This window comes from Mirounga angustirostris, unplaced genomic scaffold (assembly GCF_029215605.1).
Source record: "Mirounga angustirostris isolate CCGP_5_RB_7025 unplaced genomic scaffold, mMirAng1.0.hap1 SCAF_9, whole genome shotgun sequence".
NCBI lineage: Eukaryota > Metazoa > Chordata > Mammalia > Carnivora > Phocidae > Mirounga > Mirounga angustirostris.
Window position 1 is genome coordinate 66,966,682 of NW_026991717.1, and position 22,137 is coordinate 66,988,818.

The following is a 22,137-nucleotide window of genomic DNA, read 5'->3' on the forward strand; positions in this document are numbered from 1 at the left end:
AAAACAAGATGAAAACAGAGAGGGAGACAAGCCATAAGAGACTCTTAATCTCAGGAAACAAACTGAGGGTTGCTGGAGTGAAGGAGGGTGGGAGGGATGGGGTGGCTGGGTGATAGACATTGGGGAGGGTATGTGCTATGGTGAGCACTGTGAATTGTGTAAGACTGATGAATCGCAGACCTATACCCCTGAAACAAATAATACGTTATATGTTAATAAAAAAATATTGACTGTATTAAGAAAAAAAAAAGACTTGAGTCAAAAATAACAAGATTATTATCATCATCATCCTCATTTTATTATTTCACCCTAATTCTCAATTATGACTCTCTAGGAACTGCCATATTTATCGTTTTTGATAATGCTATTCTTGAATATTTTGAATTTTGTCTTATCTTTATGTGTGTTTCCCTTTGTTCTATTAGTCACATGGTACCTGACACACAATAAGCAGTGAATAAGTAATATCATATGGCAATTAAATGAGCTAAGGCTTTCTAAGATTCCTAACACAGTTCCTGACACTGATGTGCATTGAATAAGTAGTAGTTAATGAAGATTTATGGATGTTGAAGAGTGCCCTTATTGTTGCTCTGGTAAGTCCTTAGATACACATGATTGCAGAGTCAAAGATATACCTTTCCACACGATGCAATTAAAAGCTTCCATAGAACTTCTATTGCATAAAGGCCACAGTCTTGGGCTTATAAGAAAGAGAAGAGCATGAGGAGTGCTAGGTCTAGATCGAACTGGCCTAATGCAGTACTTCGGGATCTGGCAATGTAAACAGAGTGTCATGGCTTTGTCATTAAACTCTGGAGACATAGATTTCATGGTTTCTGAGTTGGGTAATAATACAGTTGCCTGCCAACTCTTATATGCAATCTCTCAGTGTTGTGCAATCATATCTTCTTGCACAAATGCCAACTACATGGCAACTTAATTTTAATCATGTAAATTTGGACTTGAGATGTGCTTCTAGGTTTACCAGAGATTTTTCCTGGTGACAACTTATACTCTCTCATATGTTTTACCCTTGCAGGCTAAAGGCCAAATGTTCTAAGAAATGCTGCCCAAGAGCTGATCTTACTGTTGCTCTCTCTGTATTACTGTATGTGTGTATATGTGTATTTATACATATAAACATACATATGTATGTATTTTTACACACACATGTACACATAATACTTTTCAGTCCTGTCCAAATATATGCAGCACTTAAGATAGCTAAGCCAAAACCACATTAAAAGAGAATGAACGTCATCAGTGCATATGTCAAAATGTCTCTTGTAATGAATAAAAAATTCATTTAAAAAAGCTAAAAAAGATCACCTTTGTTTTATTATGCTAAGTTCTCAATATCATATTCATTTTCCTTATTTAGATTGATCACAAACTCCAAATATTTTGACTAGCCAACTTGAAGACATGCATTGCTCTTGAAACGTGTATAAAGCATTTTAATAAAAATTTCACCTGCAGACACCACCATCTACTCCCATCCTCCATAAACTCATAATTAAAGCAAAAAGTATCATTAAAGTATCATTTAGATACTAACCTAAAGAGAGAACAACCACCAAAAGGTCCCCAAACATCAGTAATACGAAAATAAAAAATCATGAAAATTCTTTTCACATCTGCCGGGAGGAAACTGAGAAGTGACGCTCCGTGAATGGTCTTACTTATATCAGAAAGTTTCGTGCATGTGTTTAGATCTAAAAACACTGGTCTCTTAATTCTTCATTCAAAATGTTTTTCAACCAGCCATTCTCCACCCAGACATGTGGAAATCACCGTGAAGCGAGTAGCAGCTTTCAAGAATCGCTTTCAGCTACAGAGTCTAGGCTTTGCAATTCATCTTCATGGCGAGAAAGGAAAGAAAATTCTCAAGTACCTTCAGGGGTTTCATGGGTACTCTTGCTCAACTTAGTATTTCTAGTCTTCATAAAACAAGAACACTGCGGATGACATGGTGAAGGAGTCCGTTTATTCCAAATGCTGGAGTGCTTCCTCTACCTTACCTTTTTACAAGTTTACCATTTTGGAGTCATTTGAACGACTCGTTGGCTCAGTGGTGCAATATTTTTTTAAAGTTATTTCTGAACGTAACAGACACTTTTAGACCTGCAGTGATGAGCAAGCCCCAGAGGCAAAATACAATAAAGATTTAAGGGGCTGTTCAGTGCAGCACCGTAGCTTCTTTGTGGAGGAGAGGAACAGAAGTGGGCGGGCTGGGCTGGCGTGTGATGATTTCTGACAATTCTGTCGTTTGTTTAATTTTCAATTTATGCCAGCACTTTGGGACATGGAAAGCATGATCCCAAGAAAGATAAGCTTTCATCTAAGACGTGAAAGTATTTTGCTATTGTTTCCATGCTCTTGTCGTTCTTTTTAGATTTGGTAAACAAAGTGTGTTCGCAGCAGATAAAATATCCAGAAACAGAACTCAAATTACCTCCATTATGCCCACACCAGTCCCTTGTGATGGTTTTTCTGTGCATGTGCAAGAGATGAGATACGCCGCATTCTATATTTCGATTATTTTCTCTGAATTAAAAAACCCCAGCTTATTCCCTTATTCCATTGTTTATTCTATATGATAAAGGAAATGTAATCTATTTCTTATCATAAAACTTTGAGTTTACTGCAATATTATCAGAGATATGTTGCCTGTCTCTGAAGACATCCATCATGGAAGTGTTTGTGTTATCCTTGTTGGTATTTCACCTTACTGGATATATAAACTCGATTATAAACAATTCGGTTTAGCTTTCATTTGAGAACCATAGAATTTTAGTGGGTCCCAGGCTCAGCCGAATATTCTTTCATGGATATGTTTAGCAGATCCCTTTCCTCGTGAAAGCAATTAATGTGAATTTTCTTATACCCTTCTTCAAGAATAATAATGTTAAAATAAATGAAGGAAGGAAGGAAAGAAATGCATTTTTATATTTTATATATAAACACATACTATTGATAATATATACATACCTATACATACATATATATGTATACACATATGCACACATACCTAGCAGGTGGCATATTTATTTTTTCCTATGTACATATACACATATACATATGCCCTTTTATCACATTTATTGAGGGTCTTGTGGACTGTGGCACCCTGACAGTGACTGCCCGCATCAGACTAGAAGAATCTGCTAGCATGACAATACACTGGCAACTACAGAAGCAGAGGTGAGGCGTGAAGGAGTCCTACAATCACACAGGAGCCTCTGCCCACCACACTCTCTCCTCTCACTCTTCAACCTTTCTTTGACCCCTAGCGACCTAGTCCTGTCAGCCCGGAGGAATAAAGTCTGGCCTACCTGTCTCAGAAAAAGAATGTATTTTCTTCTTCACACCTTGGTGTCCTACTAATCCTAAGGATTTCTGTCTTTTTTTTTTTCTTATAATCAAGCTCCTGGAAAGACTGGTCTTCGTTTGGTGTCTTCAATTTCTCACCTCCTTTTCACCCTTAACTCTCAGTAATCTGATTTCTGATCCCGCCAACTTTTGAAACTAGTTAATTTTCACACTGTCTTCTAGTGTCACGTGTATATTAATGAGTCCCCAAGGACGTCGTGCAGATCAATCCACGGGTCAATGATCATTCCTCATCTTACTTGACCTATCAGCCGCATTTGACGAGGGTACCACTTCCTCTTTCTTAGAATACTGTCTTCAGGCTGCTTTTGGGATATCCTACTCTCCTGGGTTTCCTCCTGCCTCAGTAGGGGTTTCCTCTCAGTCTCCTTGCCAGGTTGCTTCTCACCTTCCAGACCTCTCAACTGTCTAGTGCCCCAGACTCACTCAGTCGACTTTGTTTCTTTTATATCTGCAAAACCCTTGGCGATCTCATCCTGTAACGAGGCTTTAAATATCGTCTGAACATGGATGACTATAAATCTAGATTTCCAGTCTGAACCTCTTATCTGAGCTCCAGACTTATACACCAACATCTCCATTTGAGTGTCTAATGCTCACCTCCATCTAACATCCCAAACCAGGTCCTTATCTTCTTCACTCCCCCACACCGTCTCAGTTACTGGTGACTCTTTTTCAAAATAATTCCGAGTCTAACCACTTCTTTCCTCTTCCCCCTCTACTATCCTTTCCAACCACTATCATCTTTCTCCAGGATTATCACAATGGCCTCCCAGCTGATTCTTCTGCTTCCAGCCCTTGTCCCATTCAGTCTATTTTAAACACAACAGGCAGAGTGATCCTGCTGGCATGGGAGTCCAATCATTTCCTGGTCCTGCTCAAAACTATAATAGTTTTTCACCACAGAGTAAAAGCCAGAACACCATGGCTTACAAGATCCTATACTATCTGGCCTATTCTTCACTGCCTCCTACTAACCTCTCCCTCACTCTGCTCTAGCCTCACTGCTTTCCCTTTGTCTCAAACTTGCTGGGCAGGTTCCAGGCTTGGGGCCTTTGCACTTACTATTCCTGCCTCCTGTTAACATTCTTCCCTTGACATCCACATAACTCTCTCCCCTGCCTCCTTTATACAAATGTCATCTCACTGAGGCCTTTTCTGGTCAACTATTCAAAATTGCAATGCCATCCTCCCTATACCTATAAAAATCCATTTTTGATGTATTTTAATATATTCAATAGTTATGTCTCCCCACTTCACCCTATTCCTACTAGAATATAAACTACATGAGGGCAGGGATTTGAAGCCGTGACCTATGTCTACTGCTGTAACCCCTAGAACAATTATTTGCCTGGTATACAAATGAATAAACAAATACAGGCATGAAATCTGTATTTCTCAGGTATGTAATTTCAACTAGATATTTGGTATCCAAACGTATGGGCGACTGCTGCCTCACACATAAATCCGTAACTAAACTCATCATTTCACCCATGAGCTCAAACCCCAGTTATACCAATGACCAGTTAAGAAACTACACCAAGCCCTCAATATTTTTTTCCTAAAGAGATCAAAATATACTCAATATTTTTTTTTCCTTGCCTTGAATCTCTACTCCGCCTTTCATCTTACCTCCCTAAGTACCCATTCATAGTCTCCTTCTGCAGGTTGGTACTTGTCTTCTGAACACCTACAAAATGATGCTATTTCCTGCTCACCCTTGAAAATTTGATTTAGACTTCTCCTCAAAAATATTTTCCTGCTAATTCCCCCTCACCCTACTACCCCACTCCCACATATCTGCACATACAACTGAGCACCCTGGGTAAGCACTAATACATTTACCATATTGTATCAAGAGTCTCTTCTCACCACTCAGATTCCCCCATAGATTATAAATTGTGCAAGGATTATAACCACATCTTTACTATCTTTATTGTCTTTGGAATCCAAGGCCCTAGCAAAGAACCATATCCATGTTAGGTGCTCAATAAATTACTGTCGAATGACGAATGAGTGAATGGATGAAGGAATAAATGAAGAAGGTAAGATTCCAAAGAATATTAGAAGCAATGGATTAATGCTTTCTTGCATACTCTGATAGCTTTTGCATGCTTTTATCAGAGTATTTAGTAATACAGCTTACAGATGAAAGTCAAAGATTCATGATCACATAAAACATGTCTTTATTACTGAAGCTAGCTGGAAAGCAAATAGACTAAGTTAGTCTGACTTGAAGTTATCCAGTGAAATTCTTATGTCTATTTTTGCAATTTTCTGGATAAAGTGGCCTCGTGGCTTTCACAGCAAATTTATCATGAACGTAGAAATACAATGCAGGCCAAGTTGGAGTCCTTTGTGTTTCTGCATTAAATGGAGTTTAAGGTGGTCTTGAATCCTGGTCAATGCCATAGGGTTATTTGCTTTTTATTCCCCCATTTGCTTTTTTCCCCCTCTATATTTCACATGAGAAAGCTCGATATTTAATCAAATTACCTTCATGAGAAAAAAAATTACCTTCATTGGCTGTATTTTCATTTAAATGATACAGAGGTAAAAAAAGATAATAGTTCTAGAAATATTCTGCTCTTCCATAATCCACATTACCACCTGTGGAAATCGTACAGGAAACTATTAATAAATGAATCTGATGCTGTGGCAGTAAAACTCGCTCTTATTAGGTCTGTTATTCATGTTGCTTCCAAGCACTGTATTCCATTCCTTGTGAATATTATTATTAACTTTCATAATGTATGGCATCCATATCTGTATGGTTCTAAAGAATAATATAAGAATATACATGCTATAAATCAAGTGCAAAAAGGAAAGTTAATTGGAAGTCCATTATTAAAAGAGAGGATAAAAAGAAAATTTCCCTATTATTTTATATAAATAGCATAACAATATGATTTAGGGAATGGTTACATTTATTGACCAGGCTTATCATTATATGAAGTGTTCAGTGTGATTATACATTTTCTCCTCCATGGTAGGAGATGCATAGATTTTATTTTGGCTTTGTTCTTTGGGTTTGGAGTTTTGTTTGTGCTGAATTGGTTTTAAAAAAACTCTTTTAAGGGAAAAAACACATAAACTTAAGCCCCTTAATGTGATGTTACCTATAGTGCTTTGAAATATCGAGATGAATTTGCCCTAAGAACCTGAAGACAACCCTTAACTTTTGTCTGTATCATGTGAAAGATGAGTTGTGTGAAAAATAAGCTATTATGTGCCATTTATAGCATGATGAGAATTATTCCCAAAGACGATTTTTCTAATTTTTGAGTGGCATCAGCTGCCTAGGCAAGGCTAAGGGCATTAATTATAGAGAAGATGCTAGGGAGGAATACTTATGTACCTTTCATTGTTATAGAACCTCATATGGGAGTTAATATCAGTGCTGTCTCTAATACCATTCATCTGACACTTGGTAAATGAGTTGTCAGTAAAGGTGAAAATATATTAATAGTGCAGATCACTTGAAATGGGTGCTCTTATGTGTTTTACCACAAAATTCTCCCTTCGGTTAACTCAATATCTTTTCTGACACATTTTTGTTGCACTAAAGTATCTTTTATAGTGTGTCAGAGTTATGAATACTGATAGACCTTCTCCTAAAGTGCCCCTCAAGTTCACTGCCATTTGCTCATTAGGTTTGCTTTTTATTGCATGTCAGAAAGTGCCTCCTTTTAAGCACATACTAATAAATGGGAATTGATGAGAACCTTATCTCCAGAGCAGGCGGTAAATTCAAAGGTCTTAAATGAGGAAGTCTGTGAAGCATCTAAGACCAGGGCCTATGCCCATGGATCTTGATCTGGCTTACATGGGATAGTTTATTTGATGTTAAGATTGAAGAGGCATGTATTCCTAAGCAGTACTTGAAGTTCGAAAATAGAAACAGTTCATTTCCCCATTGATAAAAGGACATAATAATCTATCTTTTTAAAGATGTCTCTGGAATCATTTTCAATTGCAATTTATTTATATAAGCCACACAAATTGTAACTTTGCAGGAAGTGTTAATACACTCTTTCCAATGCTAACATAAAATGCGTAAGGTGAACATGGCAGGAGTAGATGAAGGTGGAAAGACAAGAAAATGGCAGTGGTTACTAACTGGCAATGGGACCAGGGGGCCAATGGGCATAATCAGTCTCTGGAAAATCTGCAGAGGAGGCTATAGCAGTGGAGGCAGGGGGATGGGACAAGACAATGACATCTTTGTCTCAAGTATGGGGCTGTCTTGGGCTGGGCATGATCTGGAAATCCAACTCTGAGCTACCTAGCTCTGGGAAACTTCTGAAAAGCAAGAGCACCTCTAGAAAGCAGCTCTTCAGCTCATGGGGATGTTGCTGAGCTGGTCTTGAGGAGCTCCTATTAAATGGGAAAAAAGTACAAATTAAGCTTGCTGATGATATGAAATATAGAGAAAATGTTGGCTATGTGAGTTCCAGCCATGGCAGGTTATAGCTTGCTGACTCAAAGAAGAGACAGGAAATCAATAAGCCAGAAAGATATGACTGCCCCATGACAAATCACTGGTAAGAGAAGGGGAACCTAGAACCCTGAAAGTTTTTCAGAAATTCTGAATTAGTGTTTCTTTGTCCATTTATTCACCACCTTTATTGGTTTTGCCATATCTACAAAGTATTTTTAAATTAGCATTTTTATTGAAATCAATGCACTTTTTTTACTTAGCCTTGTTCTGTGTGATAATATATGTGATATACTAGTTTGATCCTTTCTAATATGTATTAAAATAAAAACATTACTGTTAAAATTAAAAATTTAGGAATCTCTGGTCTACTTTAAAACTTCTCATGTTCTGCCATTGGTACAAGTCCTGTGCTTTGGGAAGTTATATTCTAAATGAGAAAAGCCAAGTGTCTGTCATAGATTTTAGAGGGCACTTGACCATCAGGGACCAGGGGAAGGGACTTAGTATTATTTGTTTGTAATTTAAACCCTGTCAACATTCAGAAGGACTTAGAGATGTCTTAAAATTAAGACATGTATTCAATAAGACTGTTAAGGTAAAAAAATATATAAATACCAGAACCTTGTAGAAGAAAGAAGCAAATCTACTGTCCCTCCAGGCTAAAATAGTTACTATGTTGAATTAAATTTATCTCTGTGCTTTCTGGAAAGGTCAACATGATATCCAACTCACTCATGGGCTCTATGACCTCTGCTGACCCTTGTTATCTAAGGGAGATACTCATATGGAAAAAGAGAGTATTCTTTTTCTATGTTAAGAAACTTGGAAGTTTCCTAGAATTTCTATTGAAAATCCACATACCCTGACATCAGTTTGAAACCTGACAGATTTCACTAACAGGAAGAATGGGAGAGCTGGATCTGTCAAGGTGAGCAGTATGTGCTGGAGTCTGGGAGGCTTGAAAAGGGTTTGCCTGACAGAGGTGAGAGTGCATCTGAGGTCTGATGTCATGAATCTGTGGGCAGCCAGGACTTCTGTGCCACCTATTCCAGTCGCCTATTGCTCTATAACAAACCGCCTTCAAACTTAATGGAATAGAAGCAAACATTGATTAATATTTCTTTTTTTAAAAGATTTTATTTATTTATTTGAGAGAAAGAGAGAGAGAGGGCAGAAGCAGGGTGAGGGGCAGAGGGAGCCCCCCAATGTGGGGATCGGCTGAGCAGGGAGCCCAATGCGGGGCTCAATTAGCAGGATCAGGTCAGGATCATGACCTGAGCCAAAGGCAGGCGCTTAACCGACTGAGCCACCCAGGCAACCCTGATTAATATTTCTTAAAGACTGGGAGGTGACTGGGCTCCTCTGGGCAGTTTTCACTTCAGGTCTCTCACACACTTCTAGCCTGCTGTCCCCCAGGACTGGAGTCATCTGAAACTCAACTGAACTGGATGTTCTAGATGGCGCACTATTGATACTAGCTGTCATCTAGAAGCTTAGCTGGGCTGGAGCATCTAGACACGTCTTTGTTAGGTGGCTTCAGCTTCTCACAGTATAGAGACTGAGTTTTGAGAGTAAACATCCCAACAGCAAACACTCCAAAAAGCAGGAAGCAGAAGCTGCCAGGCTACTTAAGGGTTATGCTCAGCACTGACACACCATCACTTCTTCTGTGTTCTACTGAATAGAAACAATCACAGGGGGTCACTCAGATTCACAGTTTGGGGAAACAAACTCTTAATGAGAGGATGGCAAGGCCATAATGTAGAAGAGTGTATAAAATGGGAAATACTAACATAACCATCTTTGAAAAATATAATCTACCACATCCTCCAAGAGCCTTCTGTGCTCTGGAATCGAGGCAGAAACACACACACACACACACACACACAGGAGTAATCTGGGTTTGGGGATTGTACTTTAGGAATGGTGCAAACTTGTGTAGGCAATGATTCTAAGTTGTAGTGACTTTGGCATGTAAAGAAATTCATTATGTAATATGGTGACAGGAAAGAGCCCCAGACTCATATTCAACTCCTGGCCCTCCACTTGATGAGCTATGTAGCCTTGGCATAGTAACTAGGCCTTATATCATTGCCTCTACAAAACAAGAAGTCAGGGTTGGATGATCTAGGACAGCCCTCCCCATTCTTAATAATTAGGAAACTATGAACTCTATGGTCATTCACTTGTTGTGGGACATGGGGAATGATATGTTGAATGAAATGCTCATAAATTAAAAGAACACATTTGGATCAGGCTTGGCTTTCTGGGGATCAATAGTTAACATTAAATACTGTACAGAAAGTTACTGATGGCATTGATTGTTAGATTAGTCTTTTGGCTCTAGAGTCCTAGAAAAGCATTTCATAATGATCTTCTACAACATACAAACTTTTAAGGTTTTTTTTTTTTAATGTTTTTCCCTTTAATCTGAAATCTGGCAAGTAGTCTCTGGCCTACTCACAGATTTGGAAGTTGATTATCCATAATCAGAATAATCACTTCTTAATATTGATTTGTAAATCAATATCTCCATTTATTTAAAGTGTTGAAGTAAGAATAGAGTATGCCCAAGTCTTTGTGAAGGGCTACATGGTATTAAATTATATAATGTGTATCTCTGACAGACTAATATATGATAACTGAGCCCAACTGCATGTAAAAGAGGACCACGCCAGTTCATACGCTCTCTGCTTTTAAGAAAAAAATGTGAACAGCACGCAGACATATATCCTGGGATCTGTGCAGGTGCTATGGGAACTTGGAGCTATAGTCAATGAGATGTGTTCTCTCTAGCACACAACCTAAGCAATGGCTGGAAAGCAAATGTGAAATGGCCAGATATCTTCAGGATAGAGGTTGTAGAGGAGCTTAGCATAGGATATAATCCTTGATAGCTCTTTGTATAATGTAAATTTAACAATAATTGCAAGTTTAAACAATAGAACCAATTTGCATTTTTTTTGTTTGTTTTTTTTTAATAAACAGCAACCAGGAAACAACCTGGACTTCCGGGGCTTCCCAAATAAAACTCCTGAATGTCGATCCATCTCACAGGAATCATGGAAAATTGTCCCCTCTCTGAAAACCACCCCTCATTTATTTTAAGGAAAATGATAGAACAAACTGTGGCATATTCCAAATTCTCTACTGATATCGTACAGAAAGACAACTGTCCACTATCAATGGAATACTCAATGAGTGACTCTTAGATACAAGGCATTGTTCTTGAAGGCTATCAAAGGGCTTATTCATTCATGCTTCATTTTTTTGCCTGTTCAACAAATACTTTAGTACTTACTCAGTCCCAGGCTCTGTTTCCTGTGGCAGAAGTCACTGGTTTTCTAATAGCCATATGCCTCACCCCCTCACATACACACCCATCTATAGACACAGCCTGGTATTAATGTTAAAAGCACCAACTCTGGGATCAGATCACCTGGAATACAGTCCTGGTGTCACTACTGTCTAATTGTGTGACCCTATTTAAATTATTTAATGTCTATAAATTATAGATAATAATGGTAACTACTTCATATACTTGTGATATTTAAATGTATAACTAGTGGAACAGTGCCTAGCACAATGTAAATGCTATATTAGACTTAGCTATTATTACTACTACTAATAATAACAGTAGGGGTGCCTGACAACTCAGTCAGTACAGCATGTGATCTTGATCTCAAAGTCATGGGTTTGAGCCCCATGTTGGAAGAGATTACTAAAAGATAATAATAATTAATAATAATAATAATAATAATACAACCACAACTAACAAACTCTTGATTTTGTTCTAGTATTGGTGGTTATGCTTTTCAAAGGAGAGTAAGTTCCAGCCCAAAGGTGCATATTGACTTTGGTTGAAATCGGTCAGGTAAACTCTATTCCTCTTCCCCATAGTTGTTTTAGAATTGGGCACACAGTGCCATTCTGTCCAGTGAAAGACATTATTGTTTGAGGATATAAGCTTGAAGCTGCTTTGGGATGTAGGGCACTAGTCTAAGAACAAATACCAGCATTCTGAGGATAAAGATAAAAAGGAAGGGTGCAGCCACTCTGGAAAAACAGTATGGAGGTTCCTCAAAAAGTTGAAAATAGAGCTGCCATATGACCCAGCAATTGCACTACTGGGTATTTACCTCAAAGATACAAATGTAGTGATCCGAAGGGGTACGTGAACCCCAATGTTTATAGCAGCAATGTCCACAATAGCCAAACTATGGAAAGAGCCAAGATGTCCTTCCACAGATGAATGGATAAAGAAGATGTAGTATATATATACAATGAAATATTATGCAGCCATCAAAAAAAGACATCTTGCCATTTGCAACGACGTGGATGGAACTAGAGGGTATTATGCTAAGCGAAATAAATCAATCAGAGAAAGACAAGTATCATATGATCTCACTGATATGAGGAATTTGAGAAACAAGACAGAGGACCATAGGGGAAGGGAGGAAAAAATGAAACAAGATGAAACCAGGGAGGGAGACAAACCATAAGAGACTCTTAATCTCAGGAAACAGACTGAGGGTTGCTGGAGTGGTGAGGGGTGGGAGGGATGGGGTGGCTGGGTGATGGACACTGGGGAGGGTATGTGCTATGGTGAGCACTGTGAATTGTGTAAGACTGATGAATCACAGACCTGTACCTCTGAAACAAATAATACATTATATGTTAAAAAAAAAAAAAGAAGAAGAAGAAGAAGAAGAAGATAGTAGGAAGGGAAAAACGAAGGGGGGAAATTGGAGGGGAAGACGAACCATGAGAGACTATGGACTCTGAGAAACAAACTGAGAGTTCTAGAGGGGAGGGGTGTGGGGGGATGGGTTAGCCCAGCAATGGGTATTAAAGAGGGCACGTACTGAATGGAGCACTGGGTGTTATACGCAAACGATGAATCATGGAACACTACGTCAAAAACTAATGATGTAATGTATGGTGATTAACATAACATAATAAAATTTAAAAAAAGAATTGTGTTTCAGTATCAGGGGAATGTAAATTCAAAATGTACGTAAAGATAGGTTATTGCTCCTCAAATTGATCAAATATCATTTGCTAACAAAAAAGAAGCCTCAAAATGAAAGTTTTAACTCTTTAGTGAGATCATCTTAATACATATTCTAAATTAGTTCATATCACATAAATAAAAAGTTAATTTTGTTTAAAAAGAATAAAATGACTTCCTTTGTTGTCAACTCCTGCCCAATGCCCCAAGTACTTTATTGATGAGAACCTGGTATCCAGTAGTTCCATCTTGAAAAAACTACTTAGAATTACAAAGGCAAATTGCACAGAAGTAATTCTCTCTTTTCAGGAAGAAAATATACATTGAATATCTAAATCATGTGTTTAGGATCCAGGCAGTACCTTGAAAAAACTAAGGTACAATAAACCCATGGATACATACCATTTAAAGTTGTCCCATACCTGATGGAACTATCAGTCTGAATAGTCAGATCACATATCTGAATTAGTGGTGGGTTATCGGGTTCCTAATCTTGGGTTCTAATTCTCTATTGCCTTCATCATTTACCTGTCTGATATGGTCATCTCCCTGTCCGCCCTTAGATCCACTCCCCACCTTCCCTCATTCTAGCTATATCCCAGAGAATTACTTTTTCCAGTCCTACTTACCAACTTCCAGCTAGGTTCAGCTAATAGAAGGCACTGGAAGGAATTTGGAGGGTGTGTAAAAGGGGACAAAAAAATCTATATATTTCTCTGTCTCTCTCTGTCTCTGTATCCTTCTCCTTTGGGTGACATGTATGATAGCAACTGGGCCTCCTCTATTATTCCAAATCAGGTCAGATACCCCTGCCTTACTGGTTCCAGCTACCATCAGGCATACCTGAAGTGGTTCCCGCTTGTGAATGTGGCCCCAGAGCTGTCCAGCTTAAGAGTGATGGTGCTTTTCTGTTCTTGCTAGTATCTGAGTTACCCTACTATCATCTGTGTGGCTTCTCAGCATTTCCCTGTATTAAAATTCCTCCTACCTAAAGTAGTTACTGTACCAATCTAGATTTAATCTTGACTTCTCCCAGGGACTCTCCTTTTCCAAACATTGGTGATTATTCCATCTTTTCTGTATTCCAGAAGTGACCTACATGCCCCTGATTTCATGTATTCCCCAAACAAGGTCAACATGGTTGAAACACAGCCTCACTCTATAATATCAGTGTATGATTAATTGGTGGTTTCATTTGATCTATGAATAACTATGACAGACCAAGAGGGTGTCAGAACTTATATAAAAGCCATGTTATAATGAACTGCCATGTAGTTTGCTTAACTATATATGACAGGGCTTTCATGGAGAGACTTTCGGATATAAGCAGCAGAGAAACTTATGACCTAAAATTCCCCACCTAAGAAAAGCCACGGCAAAGGACATAGAGAGGGAACCATTGAAAGGCAGATGAAGGGTGACAGAGTAACGGAAATTATGTAAGAGGACAGCCTAGAAGTCAGCTTAATCTAAATCTCTGAAAAGTCATGCAATGTTAAGGTTATCATTGGTAGAGAAATCGAGAGATTGGCAAAAGGAATTTCAACATATCCACATATAACGCCCAGTATCGCCATATCATCTTTCATTTTTACGGCCTCTCACTTAGCACACATATGCCTCTCAACGTTCAATACTTAAGGAGAACTCTGTGGGGGACCACATCTTTTATTCTTAATCCTTTGAGAAACTGCAGAGCAGAAAGACCTTGCTCCCAGGCTCCTGTCTTCCCAACAGTGAGGAGCTGCCGCAGTCTAACAGAAAACGTTATCAGGTAAAGGGGATGTTTTACTTAATGGCTTTTCTGCATTTGACTCTGCATATACTGTTTTGTCTTTGAAACATACCAAGAGATGTATGTAAGCTGTCTGGCACTTAGTGCTTTTATAACAACAATTTTACGTAATGGGAGTTAGCATTCTCTCAGACCTGCTATTCCTCTCTCCAGGCAGATGAGATCATCAGACACATTAGCCCAAGCTCTAGTGTCTGAACTAGACTAGGAAAAGTACTCTGAGCTGTGAATTTCCTGAAATCAAAGTGTCAACTCCCTATTACGTATCATGGTGGATGAAGCTCCTTCGATAAAGAAAAGGCTGGTTTCACTGGCTTGAGAAACAATTAAGAAGGCAAGTCATTTCATTCCCCCCCCTCACATTTGGAAGGGCTCATACTTTGGAATCTTTGGAGTCAGTGCTGGGAGATGGCTGAGGGAGGGGATCATTGAGGCAAGAGCTTGAGAGAGCATGGTGGAGACTTCTGGGTTTGTTTTCCAAACCAATTCCCTGATTTTAAAAGTGACAGTAAAAGAAATGGGGCTTAAGATGTGTTCTCAGTTTCCCATTGGAATATGTACACAAAGTCAAAGTCTGCTGTACAATGTGGCAATTTTAGGAACTTCTTGACTATCTCTATTTCTACATTATATTCTGATACCCAATTTAAAAGCCTCTTTAGACCAGAGGATGCTGTTTAAGGGAAAGAAAAAAAAGAAAGAAAGAAAAAGAAATCCCCTTTCTGGAATATATTATTTCCTTTTGAAAACAAGTTTGTGTTTACTTATAATAAAAGCATAATGGTAAATTTCAAACATGTTCATATCACCTCTTTGCGTTTTGGTAATCATCAGGAAAGAAGACACAAAATAACCCATTATAATTACACACACACACACAGCTTTTTTTAGACATTTCTGATGCAGTATAGTTTGAAGATGTATGTCCTGGCAGGGTCTAAAAGTCAAAAAGGAATTGTTCCTATGCGGAATATCAGTGAGAATTTACCAGGGATAATTGAACCTTTTTTTAAATCTACATATAGAATATAAGTAATTATGGCATAGATCTTGAGAAGAAGCATAAAACTATTTTATGCTTAGAGATCTGGGTTCAGATTCTATACTCTACTTACTAGCTATGCAACTTTGAATAAGATGTTTCATCTCTCTGAGTTTATCTTCCATGGAGGTCATTCCTGCCTCACAAGCTTGTTTGAGTAATTAAGTGAGATCATGTAAGGAATGTGCTAGCTCATAGCCAATGCTCACTTACAATCCTCCTCTACCCATCCTTTCCCTCCTACTTTCCTATTTCAATATAGAAATCTGGCATCTGGGTGTCTCAGTCGGTTGAGTGTCTGACTCTTGATCTCAGCTCTGGTCTTGATCTCAGGGTCATGAGTTCAGGCCCCACGTTGGGAGTGGAACCTACTAAAAAAGAAAAGAAAAGAAAAGAAAAGAAAAGAAAAGAAAAGAAAAGAAAGAAAGAAAGAAAGAAAGAAAGAAAGAAAGAAAGAAAGAAAGAAAGAAAAGAGAGAAAATCTAAATGCTATGGTTCGAACCATGTTCCCTAAGATTTCTTTTCTAACCACGTACTTACAAAAAGCAAAATCAAGGCTATCACTGGCTTATAAATCAAGAATTTGGTACTTGTTCTTTCTCGTGCCCCAGCCATCCAGTTATCTCCCTACATAAAGCTTCTCCAATACCCTGAATGTCTATGACTATTAGTTCTATCCCAATACCTAAAACTTCCATTAACAAAAGAATTACAAAGAACAGTGCTAACTTTAATGTTCAACCAAGACAGTAGCAAAAGGCCAGAAATCCCTTTGTTTTCCATCATGCCTTAGAGTATCCTAAAATGTCATCATATAGCTAGTTTCCTATTCATCTAATAATAAGGCTCGCTTTGAACCTGTATGGGTATATACAGTTGAGTTTGTCTTTAGGTCTAATCCTGCCTGATTTTGTTCTGATAGGCAGAAACCAAATGAATAAATGATGTATGGGGCTGACCATAGATGTGTGGATGGCTGTGCACATTGGAGCACTGGGGTGCAGGTTGCTTACACGTAAAGGAAGAAGTTCACCTGAAATAGTGTAGAAATAGATTGGTCAAAAATATTAGAATCACAAGACTTCAGACAAAGTAGTTCTTATTTATTTACCAGCCAGAATGGTAGGTATTTCTTGGTTACTTCTTAAGCAAGTAAGGAAATGAGCAGAAAGATGAAGATGAAGGGTCTTCTGGAATCTTCCTATATTTTTCCAGTCTCACTAACATACCTAAGTTAGTCCTCTCATCCATAGATTAGGCATCCTTTTACAGAATTTGCAGCTATCCTGAGGTATATCTGAAAATTGTAGGAGTTGACGTTGAGGCTTTAAACGTTAACTAATGCCCTTTGTTTTTGTTATTGCTTTTGCTATTCTAAGTTTCAAAGATGAAATTGAAAGACACATCTCTAGAGCTTTTGGTCTTAGAATTCGAAGGGAATATTAGAAAATTGCTTTACCATTCCTGGGGAAGAGTAATAACTGATATAGGCACCATGAATAGAACCATTTATTAATGGAATATTGCAGATATGAAGAAATTTTTACTCTTCTAAGACATTTTATCCTGAAATGATATCTTCATGACAACAATATTATTAAAACACAAAAAGGTTTTGATTTTGTTTTGCTGATATATGCATGTATGTATATACACTGGGGGGAGTGGGCAGGTGATATATACAATGGGAGTCTATTGATTAATTGCTATATCTGGTGCCAAAAGACCAGTATACATGATCCTTCTTAGGTACTCCCCACACCCCAACTTAACTAGGCATTGGTAGGCATAGCTCAAGATAATCAAAGGGTATCCATTGGTCTGCCACAATGATGTGTTTAGAATTCATCTCTCTATATCATGTTTAACAGACCAAATGAAGACCAAAATGAAAAAGTTCTACTGCTCTTTAAAAAAAAAAATCAATTAAATGAAAAAAAGTTATTAATAACAATATTGTCCTAACCTCTAGTACAGGAGAATTTGAGTTAGGGCAGCCATAGTAATCTTAATAGAGCAGGGCTGAGCCTACCAACTACACACACATGGCTCAACAGACAACTTGCTATTTGCTGATCCCGTGAAGAACACATGAGTGATACAACTGGTAGACAGATCAGAATCAAAGGCAGAGCCCTGAAATTCAGATTCTGTTAGAGAGGAATGTTTCCGGGCGCCTGGGTGGCTCGGTTAAGCGACTGCCTTCGGCTCAGGTCATGATCCTGGAATCCCTGGATCGAGTCCCGCATTGGGCTCCCTGCTCGGCAGTGAGTCTGCTTCTCCCTCTGACCCTCCCACCCTCTCATGTGCTTTGTCTCTCTCTCATTCTCTCTCTCTCAAATAAATAAAATCTTTAAAAAAAGAGAGAGAGAGAGAGAAGAGTGTTTCCTGAAGCATATATCAGGTCTATACATTTTACAAGGCAAAATTTGAAATTTTCCAGCACACTCAGATGTAAGACCAAGAGACAATGAAGCTATTCATTACTTTGGGCATGAATCCACCTGTTTCTAGAAGAACCTTAAATTGTCATTGATTTCAAAACAGTTCAGTTTAAAAACCCAATGCATTCTTTTCATACTTCTGTATTCTCTTCTAAACTCAATCACAAAAGTGAATCTTTTGGTTCAGGGTTAGCAAAATACTAAATAGGATTTGCCAAAAGTTATTTTCTCTTACTTTTTTTTTTAAGATTTTATTTTATTTTTTTATTTATTTGACAGAGAGAGAGACAGCTAGAGAGGGAACACGAGCAGGGGGAGTGGGAGAGGGAGAAGCAGGCTCCCAGCCGAGCAGGGAGCCCGATGTGGGGCTCAATCCCAGGACCCTGGCATCATGACCCGAGCCGAAGGCAGATGCTTAACAACTGAGCCACCCAGGTGCCCCTTTCTCTTACATTTTAAGCCCCTGCCCATTCTGGGGAAAACACAACCCACATGTCTCTAATTCATTCAGAGTTAATAAAATGAAATATTTTATCAGTGGTCTCCTGTCCAAAAGGACTTTTGAAAAACTTGAATAGTTTTCTTTTCTCTCTTTTTTTTCTATGTCTATACTCTGACTCTAAATGATTTCTTTTCTAACTAGTAATGCTTCAAGTAAGAGATTCCCTTCACTTTGAACCTGGAAAAATGTGTACCCTTGTTTCTCACTTTTTATCAACAAGTATTTATGACCTGATCATTTGAATGTAATTTTAAGATCCTTAACAAAATCTGGGGGCACCTGGGTGGCACAGTCAGTTAAGCATCTAAGTCTTAGTTTTGGCTCAGGTTATGATCTTGGGGTTCTGGGATCGAGGCTCACGATGGGATCTGTGCTCAGGGTGGAGTCTGCTTGGGATTCTTTCTCTCCCTCTCCCTCTGCCCCCCCCCCACTCATGCTGTCTCTCTCTCTTTCTCTCAAATAAATAAATAAAAATCTTTAAAAAATAAAATAAAATACTTAACAAAATCTTGCTGAATTATATTTTTTGAACATTAAGCAGGAAAAACAAAAGAAGTCTGAACATGGTAAAGCACTTCCCAGTTCAGTGGTTTGTGTCAGAATAAAGATTAAATAATCGCCACCTTGTTCTTCTAGTATTTGACTCTACCTCAGATAATTTACTATGGATTAACACAGTGTCTTTTTCTGTAAGCAGCATCCTAACTATGATCACTTTCTCAGTATTAAATATTAATATATATGATTTAATATGGAAGAGTTGGCTTTTCCTGATCACCCCTCTCACTCCATTCATATACAGCCAATCTCTATTACCCATATCTGATTTTCTTTTCAAAATAGTGTAACACATCTGCTGCAATCCTGGGGCTGGAAAAAGATGTAAATTCTGATGAAAGTCGGTGATGTTGACGACAGTCTGCAGCCTGATACCCTTGAAAACACTGTGCAAGATGCAGAGGCACTTCGGTGAAACGCTAACCCACGAGAACATCATATGGGAAGAACGTCCATGGAGCTATAGAGTTGAGATGCTAAACTGTGACAGTGGGACCGTCCCCCCAGAGAGTAGATTCCCTAACCTCAATCCTGTGTCAAAGGGACTGACCCATGTCAGAAAAATTGTTTCTCTAACTGAATTTCTCATATTGTTCTTAAACTATTTTATTTCACCAAGCCCTCTGTGAACATTCAGTCAGCTGGATTCCAAGCTCTCCTATGGTAATATGTTGCATTCTCGAAACTGTTAAAAACCACTGGACCTTAGGAAGGGTATGTAGAAATGAGTCACTGGGAACCACTTCATAAAGGAATCAAGCGGAGAGCAGAGCAAAACATAGCTTATTGAGGAATTGCATGAATGCCAGAGCCAAGTGGCATGGGTTTAAAACCTTACTCTGCCCTTTACTACACATTCTCTTTGGGTAAGCTACTTCACCTCTGTGCCTCAAAAGAGAGATTATAAACAGTAGTTATTTGATATAGCTGTTGTAGAATTTAATAAATTAATTCCTATAAAGCAAGTATATCTCCCTCACAAATAGCTCATCCATTTCACCCTATCTATATTGCCCACCCCCTGCTTCTTTGAAACCAAGTTACACATCTACCTCCTCCAGGAAGAGCTCCAAGATTAATCCAACTTAACTCCAAACTCTTTAGTCAATCTTGGGACTCCAATTACATTATTTTTGTGGGAATTCATTGTTTTGAAATTATATCATCACTTTGTATGTCTGATTTCTGTCTCTCCAGTTAGAAAGCAAGCTCGTGAGAGTAGAAATGTTTTGTTTGTATTTTATTTCTTGTTCCATCCTATCTTTTTATCTCTACTACCCACATACACATACTACAATATTCAAAATAATTTCTTTAGTTCATTCATTTCTCTAACTAAGAAGGGTATGTCACTAAAAGAGTTTTTTTACTTAAAAATATGTACTTGTGGTAAATACCCATAAATTAATTTAGTAAATAAAATGTATTATCTTAACCATTGTTAAGTGTACAGTTCAATTGTGTTAAACATATTTACCCTGTTGTGCAACCAATCTCCAGAACTTTTTTATCTTGTAAAACTGAAACTCTATACCCATTAAACAACCCCCTATCTCTCTCTCCCCCCAGTTCCTGGTCACCACCTTTCCACTTTCTGTTTCTATAAATTTGGCTATTCTAGATACCTTATGTAAGTAGAATGATACAATATTTGTCGTTTGTGACTGGGCTATTTCACTTAGTAAATGTCTTCAAGTTTCATCCATGTAGTAGCATGTCAGAAAATCCTTCCTTCTTAAGCCTGAATAACATTTCCTTGTGGGTCTATCCCACATTTTGTTTATCCATTCATCCATTGATGTTTTTTGGGTTGCTTCCACAATTTGGCTCTTGTAAATTATACTGCTAAGAATCTGGGGGTGCACATATCTCTTTGAGAACCTGTTTCCAATTATTTTGGAAACATACCCAGAAGTAAAATTGCTATAAAATTTTTTGATGTCTACTAAATGCAGGTGTTTTCACTGTAGTCGAAGAGGTAATAGATACTTTATTTATTAATTCTATAACTAGTTATTGAATGCCAGACCTTTTGCTAGGTCCTGGGGAGTAAAGATTACCAAGATGCTGTCCATACCCTTAGGAAGCTCATTCACATTATTTCAACTTCATTGGGTATTGACAATAATGAAATGTGTGTACACGTCCTAAGAGGGGAGGAGAGACTTCATACAGGATGTTGTCTCAGCAGGTTCTCAGGTCATAGGTAGAAATCTGCTAGGTGAAGAATAAAGAAAAGACATTCTAGGGAGAAATTAAAAAACGGGTACAAAGACACAAGCTATAGAAAAGCATAGCATGTTGAAGGACTCATGAGGTTGGTTTGGCTGGACATAAGCCTGTGAAAGGGACAAGGGACTGAAGGACTACGTTGAGGCTACATTTAGGTCCCATTGTGAAGACGCTGGATGACAATATAAGAGTTCAAAATTTAATTTCCAGGCAAAGGATCTCCAAGAGAGTGCTGTTAGGAAAGAACTGTGATTTGAATTGCTTCTGGGAAGATCAAGAGTAGTAGGGAAGATTGTTCCTGAGATAGTAGATAAGAAGCTAGTGAAAAAGTGCGGTAAGAGACAATGAAGGCCATTTTTTTGTTTGGTTATCTTTGGTAAAAGTGACTTCTGAAAAAGGTTTAGAGGCAGAAACCCAAAGAAACCAAACCCTTGCTTTTCACCTATTACCTGTCATTGAACCTCCCTGAGCCTTAGGATCCTATCTATAAAATATGAACAATAATGCCCAGAGAATTTTGAGGATTGAGCAAAGTGATGCATATGAATGTGCTTTGTAAACTGCCAACATTCTGTGCAAATGTAAAGTAATATCAATATTATCATTATATACTCATCAACCCGATAATTTATTCAAAACAGTGCATTATTTTAAATGTATTTTCCAACTAACAAGGTATCCTATTTTCACTAATAATACAAGGTTGAATAAATCAAACC